This window comes from Staurois parvus, unplaced genomic scaffold (genome assembly GCF_062004578.1).
Source record: "Staurois parvus isolate SC_StPar_1 unplaced genomic scaffold, SC_StPar_1.0 ptg002756l, whole genome shotgun sequence".
Lineage (NCBI taxonomy): Eukaryota > Metazoa > Chordata > Amphibia > Anura > Ranidae > Staurois > Staurois parvus.
The window spans coordinates 452,102-476,446 of NW_028320552.1; the positions used below are offsets into that span (position 1 = coordinate 452,102).

General features: G+C 57.3%; 7 non-coding genes and 2 pseudogenes across 7 annotated transcripts; all 9 read right to left on the reverse strand.

Annotated features, from left to right (window-relative positions):
* Window positions 1–370: 370 nt before the first annotated feature.
* On the reverse strand, window positions 371–489 carry LOC149429244 (5S ribosomal RNA). The gene has a single exon (XR_016310508.1). It is a non-coding gene; the product is annotated as a 5S ribosomal RNA (ribosomal RNA).
* A 2,787-nt stretch (window positions 490–3,276) lies between these two features.
* On the reverse strand, window positions 3,277–3,395 carry LOC149429245 (5S ribosomal RNA). Its single transcript, XR_016310514.1, has one exon. It is a non-coding gene; the product is annotated as a 5S ribosomal RNA (ribosomal RNA).
* A 2,779-nt stretch (window positions 3,396–6,174) lies between these two features.
* Window positions 6,175–6,283, reverse strand: LOC149429246 (5S ribosomal RNA; annotated as a pseudogene).
* Window positions 6,284–9,059: 2,776 nt separating this feature from the next.
* Window positions 9,060–9,168, reverse strand: LOC149429247 (5S ribosomal RNA; annotated as a pseudogene).
* A 2,783-nt stretch (window positions 9,169–11,951) lies between these two features.
* On the reverse strand, window positions 11,952–12,070 carry LOC149429248 (5S ribosomal RNA). Its single transcript, XR_016310568.1, has one exon. It is a non-coding gene; the product is annotated as a 5S ribosomal RNA (ribosomal RNA).
* Window positions 12,071–14,860: 2,790 nt separating this feature from the next.
* LOC149429249 (5S ribosomal RNA) lies at window positions 14,861–14,979 on the reverse strand. The gene has a single exon (XR_016310537.1). It is a non-coding gene; the product is annotated as a 5S ribosomal RNA (ribosomal RNA).
* A 2,781-nt stretch (window positions 14,980–17,760) lies between these two features.
* On the reverse strand, window positions 17,761–17,879 carry LOC149429250 (5S ribosomal RNA). Its single transcript, XR_016310570.1, has one exon. It is a non-coding gene; the product is annotated as a 5S ribosomal RNA (ribosomal RNA).
* Window positions 17,880–20,664: 2,785 nt separating this feature from the next.
* Window positions 20,665–20,783, reverse strand: LOC149429251 (5S ribosomal RNA). The gene has a single exon (XR_016310509.1). It is a non-coding gene; the product is annotated as a 5S ribosomal RNA (ribosomal RNA).
* A 2,779-nt stretch (window positions 20,784–23,562) lies between these two features.
* On the reverse strand, window positions 23,563–23,681 carry LOC149429252 (5S ribosomal RNA). Its single transcript, XR_016310571.1, has one exon. It is a non-coding gene; the product is annotated as a 5S ribosomal RNA (ribosomal RNA).
* Window positions 23,682–24,345: the final 664 nt, after the last annotated feature.

Sequence of the window (24,345 nt, forward strand, 5' to 3'; positions counted from 1 at the left end):
GTAACGCCTGACCTCTGGGATTGCCAAGAAGGGATTTGCCAGCAAGCACTAAGCCCTGTTTTGTGAAGGGGATGAGATGCCTGTGTTCCCTGGTGAACCTGCAAATGAGCGCCTGATTTGTTAGCCATGCATTTCTTGTGAGTTTTTTTCTTGCTCTTCTGTCTGTGAGTGTTCCAATGCAGCTAGCATTGTATTTTGAGAGGGCTGATTTGTTTGTGAGTGGGCCGAGCTGGCAAATGAGCAGGGGATGAAAAGGTTGTTTCCTTGAGTGCAGGTGTGCAGCAGGAGGGCTTGGAGAGCGGGGAGGTAAAAGTGAATGTGAAAGAGCCATGGAGGAGAGGAGAGTGACCCCTGCTGGAGGAAAAGCAAAAGCCTACAGCACCTGGTATTCCCAGGCGGTCTCCCATCCAAGTACTAACCAGGCCCGACCCTGCTTAGCTTCCGAGATCAGACGAGATCGGGCGCGTTCAGGGTGGTGTGGCTGTAGGCAGTACTCAGGCTCTCCTTCAAGCCTCTTCTACTTGTCACGGGCAGCCTGGCCTCCGCCTTTCCTCGGCTCTACTACCCAGGACAAGCCGCCTGCTGCTGCTGCTGCTGCTGCTGCTGCTGTTTCCTTCTCACCCACCGGCACAACTGACACACCGCCCCAACTGACACACCGCCCCGTCTCTCCTCTCTCACTCACTCTCCTCAAACCCCTGCCTCCCCCCCCGCTGCTTTGCTCCCTCTTTAACCTCTTCCTGACCGCACCTCCTCAGGCACAAGCACACCACGCCAGCCTGGCCTCAACCGCTCCTCCTTCTCCTTCCCGCCTTCCCCTGGCCTGACTTCAAGCCTTTGGCTCGCAGGGCTGAGCACCACACCAGCCGCGGGGAGCAAGCTTTGGACACAGCAGCCGCAAAGCGCACCGCAAAGCAAGGGGCCTACGCTCGCTTGCCAGCCAGACCTCTCGGGGCGCCGGACAGCGCTCCCGCCTCCCTGCCCCTGACCCAAACCAAGGCTAGGGACCCTGCTGGCACCGGGGCCTACAAACGCCAGTTCCTTGCGCTCCGGCCCTCGCTCTTTTTCACCGCCCCAGTGGCCGGCTCCCCCTTGCGCACACCACAGGGCCCTGACGCACAGGCCCCTGCCTCCAGCAGCGGGCCCGGCGCTCTAACCGCCTCAGGGCGCAGGTATCGTGGCCTTCGGCGGCTCTGTTGCTTCTGGCTGGCTTGGGGGGCCGGCGCGCGTGCCTTCCCCGCTGCTGTCCCCCGGCCTGGGGAGCGCAGCGGAATGTGTCGGCGCAAGGCGACTGGAGAGCAGGCGTGAGAGCGCCAAAGCGGCTGAGGAGAGCGCTGGCAAAGGGCTGGGCCGCGGAGCCTAAGCGGGATGCAGGACGGGGCTAGCTGGCTGGGGCTGGCGTCTGAGCGTTGCTCCGCTGCCGGAGGGGGCTGGATGCGTGGCCAGCTCCTGAGGGACACAGAGAAGAAAGCCAGCGTGTTTTGAAAAGAGCGGCCCGCAAAAGGGAAGCGGGCTCAGAAAAGCCTAGGCTGGCCTGGGGACTTTGGGGGAGCTACAGTGAAGGAAAGGAGTATTTCACCCCCTGCTGATTTTGAATCTTTGCCCGCTCACAAACAAATGATCGATCGGTCTAAAAATCCAATGCTAGGTGTATTGACTGAGAGACAGACTAGCAAGAAAACATTCAAAAGAACTGCATGTCTAACCAATGATGCGCTGATTCGCATGTTCCTGAGGGAAATAGGTATTCCATCCCCTATCATTCAGCGGCATTTCTGGCTCCCAGGTGTCTTTCACACAGGTAACAAGCTGAGATTAGAAGCAGCCTCTTAAAGGGAGAGATGCTAATCTCATTTTCTGACCTGTATAAAAGACACCTGTCCACAGGAGCAATCAAACCATCAGATTCCAAACCCTCCACCACGGCAAAGGCCAAAGAGCTGTCCAGGGATGTCAGGAACAGGATCGAAGACCTACACAAGGCTGGACTGGGCTACCAAACTATGGCCAAGCAGCTTGGTGAGAAGGTGACAACAGTCGGTGCAATCATTCGCAAATGGAAGAAACACAAAGCAACTGTCAGTCTCCCTAGGACCGGTGCCCCGTGCAAGATCTCCCCTCGTGGAGTGTCAATGATCATGACAACAGTGAGGCATCATCCCAGAACTACGAGTGAGGATCTTGTCAATCATCTCCGGCCAGCTGGGACCGCAGTCACCAAGAGGACAATGGGTAACACACTACGCCGACGAGGATTGAAATCCCGCAGTGCCCGCAAGGTCCCTCTGCTCAAGAGAGCACATGTCCAGGCCCGTCTGAAGTTTGCCACTGAACATCTGAATGAGGCAGAGCAGGACTGGTTGAAAGTGTCGTGGTCAGATGAGACGACCAACATGGAGCTCTTTGGCATCAACTCAACTCGCCGTGTTTGGAGGCGGAGGACGAGGAATGCTGCCTATGACCCCAACAACACCATCCCAACTGTCAAACATGGTGGTGGAAATATGCTGCTTTGGGGGTGTTTTTCTGCTAAGGGGACAGGACAACTGCACCGCATCAAGGGGACCATGGACGGGGCAATGGAGCGGCAAATCTTGGGCAAGAACCTTCTCCCCTCAGCCAGGGCATTGAAAATGAATGGCGGGTGGCTGTTCCAGCATGACAAGGAGCCAAAACACGCGGCCAAGGCAACAAAGCAGCGGCTGGAGAAGAAGCACGTTAAGCTCCTGGAGTGGCCTAGCCAGTCTCCAGACCTTCATCCGGCTGACAATATCTCTGTGGAGGGAGCTGAAAGTTGGAGTTGCCAAACGTCAGCCGCCAAACCTTCATGATTTGGAGAGGATCTGCCAAGAGGAGTGGGCCAAAATCCCTCCTGAGATGTGTGCAAAGCTGGTGGCCAACTCCAGGTAACGCCTGACCTCTGGGATTGCCAAGAAGGGATTTGCCAGCAAGCACTAAGCCCTGTTTTGTGAAGGGGATGAGATGCCTGTGTTCCCTGGTGAACCTGCAAATGAGCGCCTGATTTGTTAGCCATGCATTTCTTGTGAGTTTTTTTCTTGCTCTTCTGTCTGTGAGTGTTCCAATGCAGCTAGCATTGTATTTTGAGAGGGCTGATTTGTTTGTGAGTGGGCCGAGCTGGCAAATGAGCAGGGGATGAAAAGGTTGTTTCCTTGAGTGCAGGTGTGCAGCAGGAGGGCTTGGAGAGCGGGGAGGTAAAAGTGAATGTGAAAGAGCCATGGAGGAGAGGAGAGTGACCCCTGCTGGAGGAAAAGCAAAAGCCTACAGCACCTGGTATTCCCAGGCGGTCTCCCATCCAAGTACTAACCAGGCCCGACCCTGCTTAGCTTCCAAGATCAGACGAGATCGGGCGCGTTCAGGGTGGTGTGGCCGTAGGCAGTACTCAGGCTCTCCTTCAAGCCTCTTCTACTTGTCACGGGCAGCCTGGCCTCCGCCTTTCCTCGGCTCTACTACCCAGGACAAGCCGCCTGCTGCTGCTGCTGCTGCTGCTGCTGTTTCCTTCTCACCCACCGGCACAACTGACACACCGCCCCAACTGACACACCGCCCCGTCTCTCCTCTCTCACTCACTCTCCTCAAACCCCTGCCTCCCCCCCCGCTGCTTTGCTCCCTCTTTAACCTCTTCCTGACCGCACCTCCTCAGGCACAAGCACACCACGCCAGCCTGGCCTCAACCGCTCCTCCTTCTCCTTCCCGCCTTCCCCTGGCCTGACTTCAAGCCTTTGGCTCGCAGGGCTGAGCACCACACCAGCCGCGGGGAGCAAGCTTTGGACACAGCAGCCGCAAAGCGCACCGCAAAGCAAGGGGCCTACGCTCGCTTGCCAGCCAGACCTCTCGGGGCGCCGGACAGCGCTCCCGCCTCCCTGCCCCTGACCCAAACCAAGGCTAGGGACCCTGCTGGCACCGGGGCCTACAAACGCCAGTTCCTTGCGCTCCGGCCCTCGCTCTTTTTCACCGCCCCAGTGGCCGGCTCCCCCTTGCGCACACCACAGGGCCCTGACGCACAGGCCCCTGCCTCCAGCAGCGGGCCCGGCGCTCTAACCGCCTCAGGGCGCAGGTATCGTGGCCTTCGGCGGCTCTGTTGCTTCTGGCTGGCTTGGGGGGCCGGCGCGCGTGCCTTCCCCGCTGCTGTCCCCCGGCCTGGGGAGCGCAGCGGAATGTGTCGGCGCAAGGCGACTGGAGAGCAGGCGTGAGAGCGCCAAAGCGGCTGAGGAGAGCGCTGGCAAAGGGCTGGGCCGCGGAGCCTAAGCGGGATGCAGGACGGGGCTAGCTGGCTGGGGCTGGCGTCTGAGCGTTGCTCCGCTGCCGGAGGGGGCTGGATGCGTGGCCAGCTCCTGAGGGACACAGAGAAGAAAGCCAGCGTGTTTTGAAAAGAGCGGCCCGCAAAAGGGAAGCGGGCTCAGAAAAGCCTAGGCTGGCCTGGGGACTTTGGGGGAGCTACAATGAAGGAAAGGAGTATTTCACCCCCTGCTGATTTTGAATCTTTGCCCGCTCACAAACAAATGATCGATCGGTCTAAAAATCCAATGCTAGGTGTATTGACTGAGAGACAGACTAGCAAGAAAACATTCAAAAGAACTGCATGTCTAACCAATGATGCGCTGATTCGCATGTTCCTGAGGGAAATAGGTATTCCATCCCCTATCATTCAGCGGCATTTCTGGCTCCCAGGTGTCTTTCACACAGGTAACAAGCTGAGATTAGAAGCAGCCTCTTAAAGGGAGAGATGCTAATCTCATTTTCTGACCTGTATAAAAGACACCTGTCCACAGGAGCAATCAAACCATCAGATTCCAAACCCTCCACCACGGCAAAGACCAAAGAGCTGTCCAGGGATGTCAGGAACAGGATCGAAGACCTACACAAGGCTGGACTGGGCTACCAAACTATGGCCAAGCAGCTTGGTGAGAAGGTGACAACAGTCGGTGCAATCATTCGCAAATGGAAGAAACACAAAGCAACTGTCAGTCTCCCTAGGACCGGTGCCCCGTGCAAGATCTCCCCTCGTGGAGTGTCAATGATCATGACAACAGTGAGGCATCATCCCAGAACTACGAGTGAGGATCTTGTCAATCATCTCCGGCCAGCTGGGACCGCAGTCACCAAGAGAACAATGGGTAACACACTACGCCGACGAGGATTGAAATCCCGCAGTGCCCGCAAGGTCCCTCTGCTCAAGAGAGCACATGTCCAGGCCCGTCTGAAGTTTGCCACTGAACATCTGAATGAGGCAGAGCAGGACTGGTTGAAAGTGTCGTGGTCAGATGAGACGACCAACATGGAGCTCTTTGGCATCAACTCAACTCGCCGTGTTTGGAGGCGGAGGACGAGGAATGCTGCCTATGACCCCAACAACACCATCCCAACTGTCAAACATGGTGGTGGAAATATGCTGCTTTGGGGGTGTTTTTCTGCTAAGGGGACAGGACAACTGCACCGCATCAAGGGGACCATGGACGGGGCAATGGAGCGGCAAATCTTGGGCAAGAACCTTCTCCCCTCAGCCAGGGCATTGAAAATGAATGGCGGGTGGCTGTTCCAGCATGACAAGGAGCCAAAACACGCGGCCAAGGCAACAAAGCAGCGGCTGGAGAAGAAGCACGTTAAGCTCCTGGAGTGGCCTAGCCAGTCTCCAGACCTTCATCCGGCTGACAATATCTCTGTGGAGGGAGCTGAAAGTTGGAGTTGCCAAACGTCAGCCGCCAAACCTTCATGATTTGGAGAGGATCTGCCAAGAGGAGTGGGCCAAAATCCCTCCTGAGATGTGTGCAAAGCTGGTGGCCAACTCCAGGTAACGCCTGACCTCTGGGATTGCCAAGAAGGGATTTGCCAGCAAGCACTAAGCCCTGTTTTGTGAAGGGGATGAGATGCCTGTGTTCCCTGGTGAACCTGCAAATGAGCGCCTGATTTGTTAGCCATGCATTTCTTGTGAGTTTTTTTCTTGCTCTTCTGTCTGTGAGTGTTCCAATGCAGCTAGCATTGTATTTTGAGAGGGCTGATTTGTTTGTGAGTGGGCCGAGCTGGCAAATGAGCAGGGGATGAAAAGGTTGTTTCCTTGAGTGCAGGTGTGCAGCAGGAGGGCTTGGAGAGCGGGGAGGTAAAAGTGAATGTGAAAGAGCCATGGAGGAGAGTGACCCCTGCTGGAGGAAAAACAAAAGCCTACAGCACCTGGTATTCCCAGGCGGTCTCCCATCCAAGTACTAACCAGGCCCGACCCTGCTTAGCTTCCGAGATCGGGCGCGTTCAGGGTGGTGTGGCCGTAGGCAGTACTCAGGCTCTCCTTCAAGCCTCTTCTACTTGTCACGGGCAGCCTGGCCTCCGCCTTTCCTCGGCTCTACTACCCAGGACAAGCCGCCTGCTGCTGCTGCTGCTGCTGCTGTTTCCTTCTCACCCACCGGCACAACTGACACACCGCCCCAACTGACACACCGCCCCGTCTCTCCTCTCTCACTCACTCTCCTCAAACCCCTGCCTCCCCCCCCGCTGCTTTGCTCCCTCTTTAACCTCTTCCTGACCGCACCTCCTCAGGCACAAGCACACCACGCCAGCCTGGCCTCAACCGCTCCTCCTTCTCCTTCCCGCCTTCCCCTGGCCTGACTTCAAGCCTTTGGCTCGCAGGGCTGAGCACCACACCAGCCGCGGGGAGCAAGCTTTGGACACAGCAGCCGCAAAGCGCACCGCAAAGCAAGGGGCCTACGCTCACTTGCCAGCCAGACCTCTCGGGGCGCCGGACAGCGCTCCCGCCTCCCTGCCCCTGACCCAAACCAAGGCTAGGGACCCTGCTGGCACCGGGGCCTACAAACGCCAGTTCCTTGCGCTCCGGCCCTCGCTCTTTTTCACCGCCCCAGTGGCCGGCTCCCCCTTGCGCACACCACAGGGCCCTGACGCACAGGCCCCTGCCTCCAGCAGCGGGCCCGGCGCTCTAACCGCCTCAGGGCGCAGGTATCGTGGCCTTCGGCGGCTCTGTTGCTTCTGGCTGGCTTGGGGGGCCGGCGCGCGTGCCTTCCCCGCTGCTGTCCCCCGACCTGGGGAGCGCAGCGGAATGTGTCGGCGCAAGGCGACTGGAGAGCAGGCGTGAGAGCGCCAAAGCGGCTGAGGAGAGCGCTGGCAAAGGGCTGGGCCGCGGAGCCTAAGCGGGATGCAGGACGGGGCTAGCTGGCTGGGGCTGGCGTCTGAGCGTTGCTCCGCTGCCGGAGGGGGCTGGATGCGTGGCCAGCTCCTGAGGGACACAGAGAAGAAAGCCAGCGTGTTTTGAAAAGAGCGGCCCGCAAAAGGGAAGCGGGCTCAGAAAAGCCTAGGCTGGCCTGGGGACTTTGGGGGAGCTACAGTGAAGGAAAGGAGTATTTCACCCCCTGCTGATTTTGAATCTTTGCCCGCTCACAAACAAATGATCGATCGGTCTAAAAATCCAATGCTAGGTGTATTGACTGAGAGACAGACTAGCAAGAAAACATTCAAAAGAACTGCATGTCTAACCAATGATGCGCTGATTCGCATGTTCCTGAGGGAAATAGGTATTCCATCCCCTATCATTCAGCGGCATTTCTGGCTCCCAGGTGTCTTTCACACAGGTAACAAGCTGAGATTAGAAGCAGCCTCTTAAAGGGAGAGATGCTAATCTCATTTTCTGACCTGTATAAAAGACACCTGTCTACAGGAGCAATCAAACCATCAGATTCCAAACCCTCCACCACGGCAAAGACCAAAGAGCTGTCCAGGGATGTCAGGAACAGGATCGAAGACCTACACAAGGCTGGACTGGGCTACCAAACTATGGCCAAGCAGCTTGGTGAGAAGGTGACAACAGTCGGTGCAATCATTCGCAAATGGAAGAAACACAAAGCAACTGTCAGTCTCCCTAGGACCGGTGCCCCGTGCAAGATCTCCCCTCGTGGAGTGTCAATGATCATGACAACAGTGAGGCATCATCCCAGAACTACGAGTGAGGATCTTGTCAATCATCTCCGGCCAGCTGGGACCGCAGTCACCAAGAGAACAATGGGTAACACACTACGCCGACGAGGATTGAAATCCCGCAGTGCCCGCAAGGTCCCTCTGCTCAAGAGAGCACATGTCCAGGCCCGTCTGAAGTTTGCCACTGAACATCTGAATGAGGCAGAGCAGGACTGGTTGAAAGTGTCGTGGTCAGATGAGACGACCAACATGGAGCTCTTTGGCATCAACTCAACTCGCCGTGTTTGGAGGCGGAGGACGAGGAATGCTGCCTATGACCCCAACAACACCATCCCAACTGTCAAACATGGTGGTGGAAATATGCTGCTTTGGGGGTGTTTTTCTGCTAAGGGGACAGGACAACTGCACCGCATCAAGGGGACCATGGACGGGGCAATGGAGCGGCAAATCTTGGGCAAGAACCTTCTCCCCTCAGCCAGGGCATTGAAAATGAATGGCGGGTGGCTGTTCCAGCATGACAAGGAGCCAAAACACGCGGCCAAGGCAACAAAGCAGCGGCTGGAGAAGAAGCACGTTAAGCTCCTGGAGTGGCCTAGCCAGTCTCCAGACCTTCATCCGGCTGACAATATCTCTGTGGAGGGAGCTGAAAGTTGGAGTTGCCAAACGTCAGCCGCCAAACCTTCATGATTTGGAGAGGATCTGCCAAGAGGAGTGGGCCAAAATCCCTCCTGAGATGTGTGCAAAGCTGGTGGCCAACTCCAGGTAACGCCTGACCTCTGGGATTGCCAAGAAGGGATTTGCCAGCAAGCACTAAGCCCTGTTTTGTGAAGGGGATGAGATGCCTGTGTTCCCTGGTGAACCTGCAAATGAGCGCCTGATTTGTTAGCCATGCATTTCTTGTGAGTTTTTTTCTTGCTCTTCTGTCTGTGAGTGTTCCAATGCAGCTAGCATTGTATTTTGAGAGGGCTGATTTGTTTGTGAGTGGGCCGAGCTGGCAAATGAGCAGGGGATGAAAAGGTTGTTTCCTTGAGTGCAGGTGTGCAGCAGGAGGGCTTGGAGAGCGGGGAGGTAAAAGTGAATGTGAAAGAGCCATGGAGGAGAGTGACCCCTGCTGGAGGAAAAACAAAAGCCTACAGCACCTGGTATTCCCAGGCGGTCTCCCATCCAAGTACTAACCAGGCCCGACCCTGCTTAGCTTCCGAGATCGGGCGCGTTCAGGGTGGTGTGGCCGTAGGCAGTACTCAGGCTCTCCTTCAAGCCTCTTCTACTTGTCACGGGCAGCCTGGCCTCCGCCTTTCCTCGGCTCTACTACCCAGGACAAGCCGCCTGCTGCTGCTGCTGCTGCTGCTGCTGCTGTTTCCTTCTCACCCACCGGCACAACTGACACACCGCCCCAACTGACACACCGCCCCGTCTCTCCTCTCTCACTCACTCTCCTCAAACCCCTGCCTCCCCCCCCCGCTGCTTTGCTCCCTCTTTAACCTCTTCCTGACCGCACCTCCTCAGGCACAAGCACACCACGCCAGCCTGGCCTCAACCGCTCCTCCTTCTCCTTCCCGCCTTCCCCTGGCCTGACTTCAAGCCTTTGGCTCGCAGGGCTGAGCACCACACCAGCCGCGGGGAGCAAGCTTTGGACACAGCAGCCGCAAAGCGCACCACAAAGCAAGGGGCCTACGCTCACTTGCCAGCCAGACCTCTCGGGGCGCCGGACAGCGCTCCCGCCTCCCTGCCCCTGACCCAAACCAAGGCTAGGGACCCTGCTGGCACCGGGGCCTACAAACGCCAGTTCCTTGCGCTCCGGCCCTCGCTCTTTTTCACCGCCCCAGTGGCCGGCTCCCCCTTGCGCACACCACAGGGCCCTGACGCACAGGCCCCTGCCTCCAGCAGCGGGCCCGGCGCTCTAACCGCCTCAGGGCGCAGGTATCGTGGCCTTCGGCGGCTCTGTTGCTTCTGGCTGGCTTGGGGGGCCGGCGCGCGTGCCTTCCCCGCTGCTGTCCCCCGACCTGGGGAGCGCAGCGGAATGTGTCGGCGCAAGGCGACTGGAGAGCAGGCGTGAGAGCGCCAAAGCGGCTGAGGAGAGCGCTGGCAAAGGGCTGGGCCGCGGAGCCTAAGCGGGATGCAGGACGGGGCTAGCTGGCTGGGGCTGGCGTCTGAGCGTTGCTCCGCTGCCGGAGGGGGCTGGATGCGTGGCCAGCTCCTGAGGGACACAGAGAAGAAAGCCAGCGTGTTTTGAAAAGAGCGGCCCGCAAAAGGGAAGCGGGCTCAGAAAAGCCTAGGCTGGCCTGGGGACTTTGGGGGAGCTACAGTGAAGGAAAGGAGTATTTCACCCCCTGCTGATTTTGAATCTTTGCCCGCTCACAAACAAATGATCGATCGGTCTAAAAATCCAATGCTAGGTGTATTGACTGAGAGACAGACTAGCAAGAAAACATTCAAAAGAACTGCATGTCTAACCAATGATGCGCTCATTCGCATGTTCCTGAGGGAAATAGGTATTCCATCCCCTATCATTCAGCGGCATTTCTGGCTCCCAGGTGTCTTTCACACAGGTAACAAGCTGAGATTAGAAGCAGCCTCTTAAAGGGAGAGATGCTAATCTCATTTTCTGACCTGTATAAAAGACACCTGTCCACAGGAGCAATCAAACCATCAGATTCCAAACCCTCCACCACGGCAAAGACCAAAGAGCTGTCCAGGGATGTCAGGAACAGGATCGAAGACCTACACAAGGCTGGACTGGGCTACCAAACTATGGCCAAGCAGCTTGGTGAGAAGGTGACAACAGTCGGTGCAATCATTCGCAAATGGAAGAAACACAAAGCAACTGTCAGTCTCCCTAGGACCGGTGCCCCGTGCAAGATCTCCCCTCGTGGAGTGTCAATGATCATGACAACAGTGAGGCATCATCCCAGAACTACGAGTGAGGATCTTGTCAATCATCTCCGGCCAGCTGGGACCGCAGTCACCAAGAGGACAATGGGTAACACACTACGCCGACGAGGATTGAAATCCCGCAGTGCCCGCAAGGTCCCTGTGCTCAAGAGAGCACATGTCCAGGCCCGTCTGAAGTTTGCCACTGAACATCTGAATGAGGCAGAGCAGGACTGGTTGAAAGTGTCGTGGTCAGATGAGACGACCAACATGGAGCTCTTTGGCATCAACTCAACTCGCCGTGTTTGGAGGCGGAGGACGAGGAATGCTGCCTATGACCCCAACAACACCATCCCAACTGTCAAACATGGTGGTGGAAATATGCTGCTTTGGGGGTGTTTTTCTGCTAAGGGGACAGGACAACTGCACCGCATCAAGGGGACCATGGACGGGGCAATGGAGCGGCAAATCTTGGGCAAGAACCTTCTCCCCTCAGCCAGGGCATTGAAAATGAATGGCGGGTGGCTGTTCCAGCATGACAAGGAGCCAAAACACGCGGCCAAGGCAACAAAGCAGCGGCTGGAGAAGAAGCACGTTAAGCTCCTGGAGTGGCCTAGCCAGTCTCCAGACCTTCATCCGGCTGACAATATCTCTGTGGAGGGAGCTGAAAGTTGGAGTTGCCAAACGTCAGCCGCCAAACCTTCATGATTTGGAGAGGATCTGCCAAGAGGAGTGGGCCAAAATCCCTCCTGAGATGTGTGCAAAGCTGGTGGCCAACTCCAGGTAACGCCTGACCTCTGGGATTGCCAAGAAGGGATTTGCCAGCAAGCACTAAGCCCTGTTTTGTGAAGGGGATGAGATGCCTGTGTTCCCTGGTGAACCTGCAAATGAGCGCCTGATTTGTTAGCCATGCATTTCTTGTGAGTTTTTTTCTTGCTCTTCTGTCTGTGAGTGTTCCAATGCAGCTAGCATTGTATTTTGAGAGGGCTGATTTGTTTGTGAGTGGGCCGAGCTGGCAAATGAGCAGGGGATGAAAAGGTTGTTTCCTTGAGTGCAGGTGTGCAGCAGGAGGGCTTGGAGAGCGGGGAGGTAAAAGTGAATGTGAAAGAGCCATGGAGGAGAGTGACCCCTGCTGGAGGAAAAACAAAAGCCTACAGCACCTGGTATTCCCAGGCGGTCTCCCATCCAAGTACTAACCAGGCCCGACCCTGCTTAGCTTCCGAGATCAGACGAGATCGGGCGCGTTCAGGGTGGTGTGGCCGTAGGCAGTACTCAGGCTCTCCTTCAAGCCTCTTCTACTTGTCACGGGCAGCCTGGCCTCCGCCTTTCCTCGGCTCTACTACCCAGGACAAGCCGCCTGCTGCTGCTGCTGCTGCTGCTGCTGCTGCTGCTGTTTCCTTCTCACCCACCGGCACAACTGACACACCGCCCCAACTGACACACCGCCCCGTCTCTCCTCTCTCACTCACTCTCCTCAAACCCCTGCCTCCCCCCCCCCGCTGCTTTGCTCCCTCTTTAACCTCTTCCTGACCGCACCTCCTCAGGCACAAGCACACCACGCCAGCCTGGCCTCAACCGCTCCTCCTTCTCCTTCCCGCCTTCCCCTGGCCTGACTTCAAGCCTTTGGCTCGCAGGGCTGAGCACCACACCAGCCGCGGGGAGCAAGCTTTGGACACAGCAGCCGCAAAGCGCACCGCAAAGCAAGGGGCCTACGCTCGCTTGCCAGCCAGACCTCTCGGGGCGCCGGACAGCGCTCCCGCCTCCCTGCCCCTGACCCAAACCAAGGCTAGGGACCCTGCTGGCACCGGGGCCTACAAACGCCAGTTCCTTGCGCTCCGGCCCTCGCTCTTTTTCACCGCCCCAGTGGCCGGCTCCCCCTTGCGCACACCACAGGGCCCTGACGCACAGGCCCCTGCCTCCAGCAGCGGGCCCGGCGCTCTAACCGCCTCAGGGCGCAGGTATCGTGGCCTTCGGCGGCTCTGTTGCTTCTGGCTGGCTTGGGGGGCCGGCGCGCGTGCCTTCCCCGCTGCTGTCCCCCGGCCTGGGGAGCGCAGCGGAATGTGTCGGCGCAAGGCGACTGGAGAGCAGGCGTGAGAGCGCCAAAGCAGCTGAGGAGAGCGCTGGCAAAGGGCTGGGCCGCGGAGCCTAAGCGGGATGCAGGACGGGGCTAGCTGGCTGGGGCTGGCGTCTGAGCGTTGCTCCGCTGCCGGAGGGGGCTGGATGCGTGGCCAGCTCCTGAGGGACACAGAGAAGAAAGCCAGCGTGTTTTGAAAAGAGCGGCCCGCAAAAGGGAAGCGGGCTCAGAAAAGCCTAGGCTGGCCTGGGGACTTTGGGGGAGCTACAGTGAAGGAAAGGAGTATTTCACCCCCTGCTGATTTTGAATCTTTGCCCGCTCACAAACAAATGATCGATCGGTCTAAAAATCCAATGCTAGGTGTATTGACTGAGAGACAGACTAGCAAGAAAACATTCAAAAGAACTGCATGTCTAACCAATGATGCGCTGATTCGCATGTTCCTGAGGGAAATAGGTATTCCATCCCCTATCATTCAGCGGCATTTCTGGCTCCCAGGTGTCTTTCACACAGGTAACAAGCTGAGATTAGAAGCAGCCTCTTAAAGGGAGAGATGCTAATCTCATTTTCTGACCTGTATAAAAGACACCTGTCCACAGGAGCAATCAAACCATCAGATTCCAAACCCTCCACCACGGCAAAGGCCAAAGAGCTGTCCAGGGATGTCAGGAACAGGATCGAAGACCTACACAAGGCTGGACTGGGCTACCAAACTATGGCCAAGCAGCTTGGTGAGAAGGTGACAACAGTCGGTGCAATCATTCGCAAATGGAAGAAACACAAAGCAACTGTCAGTCTCCCTAGGACCGGTGCCCCGTGCAAGATCTCCCCTCGTGGAGTGTCAATGATCATGACAACAGTGAGGCATCATCCCAGAACTACGAGTGAGGATCTTGTCAATCATCTCCGGCCAGCTGGGACCGCAGTCACCAAGAGGACAATGGGTAACACACTACGCCGACGAGGATTGAAATCCCGCAGTGCCCGCAAGGTCCCTCTGCTCAAGAGAGCACATGTCCAGGCCCGTCTGAAGTTTGCCACTGAACATCTGAATGAGGCAGAGCAGGACTGGTTGAAAGTGTCGTGGTCAGATGAGACGACCAACATGGAGCTCTTTGGCATCAACTCAACTCGCCGTGTTTGGAGGCGGAGGACGAGGAATGCTGCCTATGACCCCAACAACACCATCCCAACTGTCAAACATGGTGGTGGAAATATGCTGCTTTGGGGGTGTTTTTCTGCTAAGGGGACAGGACAACTGCACCGCATCAAGGGGACCATGGACGGGGCAATGGAGCGGCAAATCTTGGGCAAGAACCTTCTCCCCTCAGCCAGGGCATTGAAAATGAATGGCGGGTGGCTGTTCCAGCATGACAAGGAGCCAAAACACGCGGCCAAGGCAACAAAGCAGCGGCTGGAGAAGAAGCACGTTAAGCTCCTGGAGTGGCCTAGCCAGTCTCCAGACCTTCATCCGGCTGACAATATCTCTGTGGAGGGAGCTGAAAGTTGGAGTTGCCAAACGTCAGCCGCCAAACCTTCATGATTTGGAGAGGATCTGCCAAGAGGAGTGGGCCAAAATCCCTCCTGAGATGTGTGCAAAGCTGGTGGCCAACTCCAGGTAACGCCTGACCTCTGGGATTGCCAAGAAGGGATTTGCCAGCAAGCACTAAGCCCTGTTTTGTGAAGGGGATGAGATGCCTGTGTTCCCTGGTGAACCTGCAAATGAGCGCCTGATTTGTTAGCCATGCATTTCTTGTGAGTTTTTTTCTTGCTCTTCTGTCTGTGAGTGTTCCAATGCAGCTAGCATTGTATTTTGAGAGGGCTGATTTGTTTGTGAGTGGGCCGAGCTGGCAAATGAGCAGGGGATGAAAAGGTTGTTTCCTTGAGTGCAGGTGTGCAGCAGGAGGGCTTGGAGAGCGGGGAGGTAAAAGTGAATGTGAAAGAGCCATGGAGGAGAGTGACCCCTGCTGGAGGAAAAACAAAAGCCTACAGCACCTGGTATTCCCAGGCGGTCTCCCATCCAAGTACTAACCACGCCCGACCCTGCTTAGCTTCCGAGATCAGACGAGATCGGGCGCGTTCAGGGTGGTGTGGCCGTAGGCAGTACTCAGGCTCTCCTTCAAGCCTCTTCTACTTGTCACGGGCAGCCTGGCCTCCGCCTTTCCTCGGCTCTACTACCCAGGACAAGCCGCCTGCTGCTGCTGCTGCTGCTGCTGCTGTTTCCTTCTCACCCACCGGCACAACTGACACACCGCCCCAACTGACACACCGCCCCGTCTCTCCTCTCTCACTCACTCTCCTCAAACCCCTGCCTCCCCCCCCCCGCTGCTTTGCTCCCTCTTTAACCTCTTCCTGACCGCACCTCCTCAGGCACAAGCACACCACGCCAGCCTGGCCTCAACCGCTCCTCCTTCTCCTTCCCGCCTTCCCCTGGCCTGACTTCAAGCCTTTGGCTCGCAGGGCTGAGCACCACACCAGCCGCGGGGAGCAAGCTTTGGACACAGCAGCCGCAAAGCGCACCGCAAAGCAAGGGGCCTACGCTCGCTTGCCAGCCAGACCTCTCGGGGCGCCGGACAGCGCTCCCGCCTCCCTGCCCCTGACCCAAACCAAGGCTAGGGACCCTGCTGGCACCGGGGCCTACAAACGCCAGTTCCTTGCGCTCCGGCCCTCGCTCTTTTTCACCGCCCCAGTGGCCGGCTCCCCCTTGCGCACACCACAGGGCCCTGACGCACAGGCCCCTGCCTCCAGCAGCGGGCCCGGCGCTCTAACCGCCTCAGGGCGCAGGTATCGTGGCCTTCGGCGGCTCTGTTGCTTCTGGCTGGCTTGGGGGGCCGGCGCGCGTGCCTTCCCCGCTGCTGTCCCCCGGCCTGGGGAGCGCAGCGGAATGTGTCGGCGCAAGGCGACTGGAGAGCAGGCGTGAGAGCGCCAAAGCGGCTGAGGAGAGCGCTGGCAAAGGGCTGGGCCGCGGAGCCTAAGCGGGATGCAGGACGGGGCTAGCTGGCTGGGGCTGGCGTCTGAGCGTTGCTCCGCTGCCGGAGGGGGCTGGATGCGTGGCCAGCTCCTGAGGGACACAGAGAAGAAAGCCAGCGTGTTTTGAAAAGAGCGGCCCGCAAAAGGGAAGCGGGCTCAGAAAAGCCTAGGCTGGCCTGGGGACTTTGGGGGAGCTACAGTGAAGGAAAGGAGTATTTCACCCCCTGCTGATTTTGAATCTTTGCCCGCTCACAAACAAATGATCGATCGGTCTAAAAATCCAATGCTAGGTGTATTGACTGAGAGACAGACTAGCAAGAAAACATTCAAAAGAACTGCATGTCTAACCAATGATGCGCTGATTCGCATGTTCCTGAGGGAAATAGGTATTCCATCCCCTATCATTCAGCGGCATTTCTGGCTCCCAGGTGTCTTTCACACAGGTAACAAGCTGAGATTAGAAGCAGCCTCTTAAAGGGAGAGATGCTAATCTCATTTTCTGACCTGTATAAAAGACACCTGTCCACAGGAGCAATCAAACCATCAGATTCCAAACCCTCCACCACGGCAAAGGCCAAAGAGCTGTCCAGGGATGTCAGGAACAGGATCGAAGACCTACACAAGGCTGGACTGGGCTACCAAACTATGGCCAAGCAGCTTGGTGAGAAGGTGACAACAGTCGGTGCAATCATTCGCAAATGGAAGAAACACAAAGCAACTGTCAGTCTCCCTAGGACCGGTGCCCCGTGCAAGATCTCCCCTCGTGGAGTGTCAATGATCATGACAACAGTGAGGCATCATCCCAGAACTACGAGTGAGGATCTTGTCAATCATCTCCGGCCAGCTGGGACCGCAGTCACCAAGAGGACAATGGGTAACACACTACGCCGACGAGGATTGAAATCCCGCAGTGCCCGCAAGGTCCCTCTGCTCAAGAGAGCACATGTCCAGGCCCGTCTGAAGTTTGCCACTGAACATCTGAATGAGGCAGAGCAGGACTGGTTGAAAGTGTCGTGGTCAGATGAGACGACCAACATGGAGCTCTTTGGCATCAACTCAACTCGCCGTGTTTGGAGGCGGAGGACGAGGAATGCTGCCTATGACCCCAACAACACCATCCCAACTGTCAAACATGGTGGTGGAAATATGCTGCTTTGGGGGTGTTTTTCTGCTAAGGGGACAGGACAACTGCACCGCATCAAGGGGACCATGGACGGGGCAATGGAGCGGCAAATCTTGGGCAAGAACCTTCTCCCCTCAGCCAGGGCATTGAAAATGAATGGCGGGTGGCTGTTCCAGCATGACAAGGAGCCAAAACACGCGGCCAAGGCAACAAAGCAGCGGCTGGAGAAGAAGCACGTTAAGCTCCTGGAGTGGCCTAGCCAGTCTCCAGACCTTCATCCGGCTGACAATATCTCTGTGGAGGGAGCTGAAAGTTGGAGTTGCCAAACGTCAGCCGCCAAACCTTCATGATTTGGAGAGGATCTGCCAAGAGGAGTGGGCCAAAATCCCTCCTGAGATGTGTGCAAAGCTGGTGGCCAACTCCAGGTAACGCCTGACCTCTGGGATTGCCAAGAAGGGATTTGCCAGCAAGCACTAAGCCCTGTTTTGTGAAGGGGATGAGATGCCTGTGTTCCCTGGTGAACCTGCAAATGAGCGCCTGATTTGTTAGCCATGCATTTCTTGTGAGTTTTTTTCTTGCTCTTCTGTCTGTGAGTGTTCCAATGCAGCTAGCATTGTATTTTGAGAGGGCTGATTTGTTTGTGAGTGGGCCGAGCTGGCAAATGAGCAGGGGATGAAAAGGTTGTTTCCTTGAGTGCAGGTGTGCAGCAGGAGGGCTTGGAGAGCGGGGAGGTAAAAGTGAATGTGAAAGAGCCATGGAGGAGAGTGACCCCTGCTGGAGGAAAAACAAAAGCCTACAGCACCTGGTATTCCCAGGCGGTCTCCCATCCAAGTACTAACCAGGCCCGACCCTGCTTAGCTTCCGAGATCAGACGAGATCGGGCGCGTTCAGGGTGGTGTGGCCGTAGGCAGTACTCAGGCTCTCCTTCAAGCCTCTTCTACTTGTCACGGGCAGCCTGGCCTCCGCCTTTCCTCGGCTCTACTACCCAGGACAAGCCGCCTGCTGCTGCTGCTGCTGCTGCTGCTGTTTCCTTCTCACCCACCGGCACAACTGACACACCGCCCCAACTGACACACCGCCCCGTCTCTCCTCTCTCACTCACTCTCCTCAAACCCCTGCCTCCCCCCCCCGCTGCTTTGCTCCCTCTTTAACCTCTTCCTGACCGCACCTCCTCAGGCACAAGCACACCACGCCAGCCTGGCCTCAACCGCTCCTCCTTCTCCTTCCCGCCTTCCCCTGGCCTGACTTCAAGCCTTTGGCTCGCAGGGCTGAGCACCACACCAGCCGCGGGGAGCAAGCTTTGGACACAGCAGCCGCAAAGCGCACCGCAAAGCAAGGGGCCTACGCTCGCTTGCCAGCCAGACCTCTCGGGGCGCCGGACAGCGCTCCCGCCTCCCTGCCCCTGACCCAAACCAAGGCTAGGGACCCTGCTGGCACCGGGGCCTACAAACGCCAGTTCCTTGCGCTCCGGCCCTCGCTCTTTTTCACCGCCCCAGTGGCCGGCTCCCCCTTGCGCACACCACAGGGCCCTGACGCACAGGCCCCTGCCTCCAGCAGCGGGCCCGGCGCTCTAACCGCCTCAGGGCGCAGGTATCGTGGCCTTCGGCGGCTCTGTTGCTTCTGGCTGGCTTGGGGGGCCGGCGCGCGTGCCTTCCCCGCTGCTGTCCCCCGGCCTGGGGAGCGCAGCGGAATGTGTCGGCGCAAGGCGACTGGAGAGCAGGCGTGAGAGCGCCAAAGCGGCTGAGGAGAGCGCTGGCAAAGGGCTGGGCCGCGGAGCCTAAGCGGGATGCAGGACGGGGCTAGCTGGCTGGGGCTGGCGTCTGAGCGTTGCTCCGCTGCCGGAGGGGGCTGGATGCGTGGCCAGCTCCTGAGGGACACAGAGAAGAAAGCCAGCGTGTTTTGAAAAGAGCGGCCCGCAAAAGGGAAGCGGGCTCAGAAAAGCCTAGGCTGGCCTGGGGACTTTGGGGGAGCTACAGTGAAGGAAAGGAGTATTTCACCCCCTGCTGATTTTGAATCTTTGCCCGCTCACAAACAAATGATCGATCGGTCTAAAAATCCAATGCTAGGTGTATTGACTGAGAGACAGACTAGCAAGAAAACATTCAAAAGAACTGCATGTCTAACCAATGATGCGCTGATTCGCATGTTCCTGAGGGAAATAGGTATTCCATCCCCTATCATTCAGCGGCATTTCTGGCTCCCAGGTGTCTTTCACACAGGTAACAAGCTGAGATTAGAAGCAGCCTCTTAAAGGGAGAGATGCTAATCTCATTTTCTGACCTGTATAAAAGACACCTGTCCACAGGAGCAATCAAACCATCAGATTCCAAACCCTCCACCACGGCAAAGGCCAAAGAGCTGTCCAGGGATGTCAGGAACAGGATCGAAGACCTACACAAGGCTGGACTGGGCTACCAAACTATGGCCAAGCAGCTTGGTGAGAAGGTGACAACAGTCGGTGCAATCATTCGCAAATGGAAGAAACACAAAGCAACTGTCAGTCTCCCTAGGACCGGTGCCCCGTGCAAGATCTCCCCTCGTGGAGTGTCAATGATCATGACAACAGTGAGGCATCATCCCAGAACTACGAGTGAGGATCTTGTCAATCATCTCCGGCCAGCTGGGACCGCAGTCACCAAGAGGACAATGGGTAACACACTACGCCGACGAGGATTGAAATCCCGCAGTGCCCGCAAGGTCCCTCTGCTCAAGAGAGCACATGTCCAGGCCCGTCTGAAGTTTGCCACTGAACATCTGAATGAGGCAGAGCAGGACTGGTTGAAAGTGTCGTGGTCAGATGAGACGACCAACATGGAGCTCTTTGGCATCAACTCAACTCGCCGTGTTTGGAGGCGGAGGACGAGGAATGCTGCCTATGACCCCAACAACACCATCCCAACTGTCAAACATGGTGGTGGAAATATGCTGCTTTGGGGGTGTTTTTCTGCTAAGGGGACAGGACAACTGCACCGCATCAAGGGGACCATGGACGGGGCAATGGAGCGGCAAATCTTGGGCAAGAACCTTCTCCCCTCAGCCAGGGCATTGAAAATGAATGGCGGGTGGCTGTTCCAGCATGACAAGGAGCCAAAACACGCGGCCAAGGCAACAAAGCAGCGGCTGGAGAAGAAGCACGTTAAGCTCCTGGAGTGGCCTAGCCAGTCTCCAGACCTTCATCCGGCTGACAATATCTCTGTGGAGGGAGCTGAAAGTTGGAGTTGCCAAACGTCAGCCGCCAAACCTTCATGATTTGGAGAGGATCTGCCAAGAGGAGTGGGCCAAAATCCCTCCTGAGATGTGTGCAAAGCTGGTGGCCAACTCCAGGTAACGCCTGACCTCTGGGATTGCCAAGAAGGGATTTGCCAGCAAGCACTAAGCCCTGTTTTGTGAAGGGGATGAGATGCCTGTGTTCCCTGGTGAACCTGCAAATGAGCGCCTGATTTGTTAGCCATGCATTTCTTGTGAGTTTTTTTCTTGCTCTTCTGTCTGTGAGTGTTCCAATGCAGCTAGCATTGTATTTTGAGAGGGCTGATTTGTTTGTGAGTGGGCCGAGCTGGCAAATGAGCAGGGGATGAAAAGGTTGTTTCCTTGAGTGCAGGTGTGCAGCAGGAGGGCTTGGAGAGCGGGGAGGTAAAAGTGAATGTGAAAGAGCCATGGAGGAGAGGAGAGTGACCTCTGCTGGAGGAAAAGCAAAAGCCTACAGCACCTGGTATTCCCAGGCGGTCTCCCATCCAAGTACTAACCAGGCCCGACCCTGCTTAGCTTCCGAGATCAGACGAGATCGGGCGCGTTCAGGGTGGTGTGGCTGTAGGCAGTACTCAGGCTCTCCTTCAAGCCTCTTCTACTTGTCACGGGCAGCCTGGCCTCCGCCTTTCCTCGGCTCTACTACCCAGGACAAGCCGCCTGCTGCTGCTGCTGCTGCTGTTTCCTTCTCACCCACCGGCACAACTGACACACCGCCCCAACTGACACACCGCCCCGTCTCTCCTCTCTCACTCACTCTCCTCAAACCCCTGCCTCCCCCCCCCGCTGCTTTGCTCCCTCTTTAACCTCTTCCTGACCGCACCTCCTCAGGCACAAGCACACCACGCCAGCCTGGCCTCAACCGCTCCTCCTTCTCCTTCCCGCCTTCCCCTGGCCTGACTTCAAGCCTTTGGCTCGCAGGGCTGAGCACCACACCAGCCGCGGGGAGCAAGCTTTGGACACAGCAGCCGCAAAGCGCACCGCAAAGCAAGGGGCCTACGCTCGCTTGCCAGCCAGACCTCTCGGGGCGCCGGACAGCGCTCCCGCCTCCCTGCCCCTGACCCAAACCAAGGCTAGGGACCCTGCTGGCACCGGGGCCTACAAACGCCAGTTCCTTGCGCTCCGGCCCTCGCTCTTTTTCACCGCCCCAGTGGCCGGCTCCCCCTTGCGCACACCACAGGGCCCTGACGCACAGGCCCCTGCCTCCAGCAGCGGGCCCGGCGCTCTAACCGCCTCAGGGCGCAGGTATCGTGGCCTTCGGCGGCTCTGTTGCTTCTGGCTGGCTTGGGGGGCCGGCGCGCGTGCCTTCCCCGCTGCTGTCCCCCGGCCTGGGGAGCGCAGCGGAATGTGTCGGCGCAAGGCGACTGGAGAGCAGGCGTGAGAGCGCCAAAGCGGCTGAGGAGAGCGCTGGCAAAGGGCTGGGCCGCGGAGCCTAAGCGGGATGCAGGACGGGGCTAGCTGGCTGGGGCTGGCGTCTGAGCGTTGCTCCGCTGCCGGAGGGGGCTGGATGCGTGGCCAGCTCCTGAGGGACACAGAGAAGAAAGCCAGCGTGTTTTGAAAAGAGCGGCCCGCAAAAGGGAAGCGGGCTCAGAAAAGCCTAGGCTGGCCTGGGGACTTTGGGGGAGCTACAGTGAAGGAAAGGAGTATTTCACCCCCTGCTGATTTTGAATCTTTGCCCGCTCACAAACAAATGATCGATCGGTCTAAAAATCCAATGCTAGGTGTATTGACTGAGAGACAGACTAGCAAGAAAACATTCAAAAGAACTGCATGTCTAACCAATGATGCGCTCATTCGCATGTTCCTGAGGGAAATAGGTATTCCATCCCCTATCATTCAGCGGCATTTCTGGCTCCCAGGTGTCTTTCACACAGGTAACAAGCTGAGATTAGAAGCAGCCTCTTAAAGGGAGAGATGCTAATCTCATTTTCTGACCTGTATAAAAGACACCTGTCCACAGGAGCAATCAAACCATCAGATTCCAAACCCTCCACCACGGCAAAGGCCAAAGAGCTGTCCAGGGATGTCAGGAACAGGATCGAAGACCTACACAAGGCTGGACTGGGCTACCAAACTATGGCCAAGCAGCTTGGTGAGAAGGTGACAACAGTCGGTGCAATCATTCGCAAATGGAAGAAACACAAAGCAACTGTCAGTCTCCCTAGGACCGGTGCCCCGTGCAAGATCTCCCCTCGTGGAGTGTCAATGATCATGACAACAGTGAGGCATCATCCCAGAACTACGAGTGAGGATCTTGTCAATCATCTCCGGCCAGCTGGGACCGCAGTCACCAAGAGGACAATGGGTAACACACTACGCCGACGAGGATTGAAATCCCGCAGTGCCCGCAAGGTCCCTCTGCTCAAGAGAGCACATGTCCAGGCCCGTCTGAAGTTTGCCACTGAACATCTGAATGAGGCAGAGCAGGACTGGTTGAAAGTGTCGTGGTCAGATGAGACGACCAACATGGAGCTCTTTGGCATCAACTCAACTCGCCGTGTTTGGAGGCGGAGGACGAGGAATGCTGCCTATGACCCCAACAACACCATCCCAACTGTCAAACATGGTGGTGGAAATATGCTGCTTTGGGGGTGTTTTTCTGCTAAGGGGACAGGACAACTGCACCGCATCAAGGGGACCATGGACGGGGCAATGGAGCGGCAAATCTTGGGCAAGAACCTTCTCCCCTCAGCCAGGGCATTGAAAATGAATGGCGGGTGGCTGTTCCAGCATGACAAGGAGCCAAAACACGCGGCCAAGGCAACAAAGCAGCGGCTGGAGAAGAAGCACGTTAAGCTCCTGGAGTGGCCTAGCCAGTCTCCAGACCTTCATCCGGCTGACAATATCTCTGTGGAGGGAGCTGAAAGTTGGAGTTGCCAAACGTCAGCCGCCAAACCTTCATGATTTGGAGAGGATCTGCCAAGAGGAGTGGGCCAAAATCCCTCCTGAGATGTGTGCAAAGCTGGTGGCCAACTCCAGGTAACGCCTGACCTCTGGGATTGCCAAGAAGGGATTTGCCAGCAAGCACTAAGCCCTGTTTTGTGAAGGGGATGAGATGCCTGTGTTCCCTGGTGAACCTGCAAATGAGCGCCTGATTTGTTAGCCATGCATTTCTTGTGAGTTTTTTTCTTGCTCTTCTGTCTGTGAGTGTTCCAATGCAGCTAGCATTGTATTTTGAGAGGGCTGATTTGTTTGTGAGTGGGCCGAGCTGGCAAATGAGCAGGGGATGAAAAGGTTGTTTCCTTGAGTGCAGGTGTGCAGCAGGAGGGCTTGGAGAGCGGGGAGGTAAAAGTGAATGTGAAAGAGCCATGGAGGAGAGGAGAGTGACCTCTGCTGGAGGAAAAGCAAAAGCCTACAGCACCTGGTATTCCCAGGCGGTCTCCCATCCAAGTACTAACCAGGCCCGACCCTGCTTAGCTTCCGAGATCAGACGAGATCGGGCGCGTTCAGGGTGGTGTGGCCGTAGGCAGTACTCAGGCTCTCCTTCAAGCCTCTTCTACTTGTCACGGGCAGCCTGGCCTCCGCCTTTCCTCGGCTCTACTACCCAGGACAAGCCGCCTGCTGCTGCTGCTGCTGCTGTTTCCTTCTCACCCACCGGCACAACTGACACACCGCCCCAACTGACACACCGCCCCGTCTCTCCTCTCTCACTCACTCTCCTCAAACCCCTGCCTCCCCCCCCCGCTGCTTTGCTCCCTCTTTAACCTCTTCCTGACCGCACCTCCTCAGGCACAAGCACACCACGCCAGCCTGGCCTCAACCGCTCCTCCTTCTCCTTCCCGCCTTCCCCTGGCCTGACTTCAAGCCTTTGGCTCGCAGGGCTGAGCACCACACCAGCCGCGGGGAGCAAGCTTTGGACACAGCAGCCGCAAAGCGCACCGCAAAGCAAGGGGCCTACGCTCGCTTGCCAGCCAGACCTCTCGGGGCGCCGGACAGCGCTCCCGCCTCCCTGCCCCTGACCCAAACCAAGGCTAGGGACCCTGCTGGCACCGGGGCCTACAAACGCCAGTTCCTTGCGCTCCGGCCCTCGCTCTTTTTCACCGCCCCAGTGGCCGGCTCCCCCTTGCGCACACCACAGGGCCCTGACGCACAGGCCCCTGCCTCCAGCAGCGGGCCCGGCGCTCTAACCGCC